Here is a 1,690-nt window from a genome sequence, read left to right on the forward strand (position 1 = left end):
AGAGCATAAAGTGGTGATATATTTATCTAGCATTTGAAATATCAAAATGCATCTATATTTAGTGTAGTTACCCTTAATAGTATAGTATTGAATGTTCCTGTAGTATAACAAAGAGTTTCATTCCATTTACCATCAGAATGACAGTATCTACTAGCTAGAGGAAAGAAGAACATATAATGAGCTTTGACACAGTTGTACTTGTTATCACTGACCATTAAATATTCCTTGGTAGCATGTGCCATGTACTATTACTCCAGCTTTTGTCTCTGGCCATTGATCCTCCTCAGGACAGTATAAATTAGATGGAGAAGGAGTTGGAGATGCTATTAAAGATGAAATTAACATCATGTCAGAAGATGAAGCAGTGTCTGAGCTACCCCCAGCAAAAAGAAGAAAGAAAAATAGTAAATCTACAATCAAGTAGGCCAACATTTCTCGAATCATACCACAGAACCTGCAGCTAGTATTCTAACATTGGCTACACAGCCAAGAATTACTATCTGTGATACAGGCCACTACCCAAAATCAATGATTCAGGCCTGATGTCTATTTTGATACAGCCCTGACTGGCATCAATGTTGAATCATGTCTGTTGCTCTGGCTGAACCAGGGCTGTACTCCAGCATGGTTGTATCATGAATGGTTATCATGATTGTATCATACTAGACTCATTGCTTTGCAGGCTGCCCAAAATCCATGATACAGGAATGTATCAAGGCTGATCCTGATTGATATCAGTCATGCTTCAAAGTAAAATTCTTGGCTGTGTAATATAGTTGGTTTATTAACCACACCCATGTGCATGGTGGCTGCTGACAGGAAGCATTATTTGTTTTTTTGGCTAACACAGCTAAGCAATAACAAAAATTTAAATTGAATTCCATAATAGGTAGATCTAATTTCTCCACCTTGTTTTGACATTGGTTAACATCTCAAAGTGCAAACGATTTTTATTTATTAATACCTTAGGTGCAAATGAAGTGTTAGCAATAACAAAGTATTAAACTGACCCGGAGCATATGACTAGCATTGAGTTTAGAGAGGGCTGCATTTGCATGCATCTATTCATTGCAGCAGTCCCTTCCTATTGACCTTGCACATCATCTATGGCTTCAGTTTACATGATTTAAGCCAGGCATACACTGGGCAACATGTTGCTATTTGGCGTATTATACACAACCACAATCATTCATTAAATAACATAATTTAGTTTCAGCCCAAAGGCCTTCATCAGTTGTACAAAAATAAAAAAACTAACAGTGCCAGAACATGTGGTAATGCCACTTTTCTATTATGATCCTCTTTAGTTTAACTTGGATATTGGATAGTTGCCTAGTGTATCTTATACAGTCCAGTTTATATTTGCATTTCTTAATGCATTTCAAGGATTTTTCATATTTGTTTTCTTTATTTTACTAAACAGTGAATACAGGAGGCAGTGGACAGCTATATTCTGTCCTTCACAAAAGAGGACCTACTCAACAACCACTCCTAAGGCACACAAGTACAATACATACATTACTACTAGTCAAGCAAATGGAGCTGCTTTAGCTATTGAAAATGCTACATTTGACAATAAAGAAGGAACAATGAACACCTCAATGTAGATTTATAAACTTCTCATAATATACACATTTTTGATATTCGTGTAATGTACAACTTCTCATAATATACACACTTTTGATATTCG

At 35.9% G+C, this 1,690-nt stretch overlaps 1 long non-coding RNA gene across 1 annotated transcript; it reads right to left on the reverse strand.

Moving 5' to 3' along the window:
- LOC109587852 (uncharacterized) lies at positions 1–537 on the reverse strand. Its single transcript, XR_002187829.1, has 3 exons — positions 213–537; positions 72–154; positions 1–26 (listed from the first exon to the last, which is right to left on the reverse strand). It is a non-coding gene; the product is annotated as an uncharacterized LOC109587852 (long non-coding RNA).
- Positions 538–1,690: the final 1,153 nt, after the last annotated feature.

Source organism: Amphimedon queenslandica, unplaced genomic scaffold (genome assembly GCF_000090795.2).
Source record: "Amphimedon queenslandica unplaced genomic scaffold, v1.1 AMPQUscaffold_12423, whole genome shotgun sequence".
Taxonomy (NCBI): domain Eukaryota; kingdom Metazoa; phylum Porifera; class Demospongiae; order Haplosclerida; family Niphatidae; genus Amphimedon; species Amphimedon queenslandica.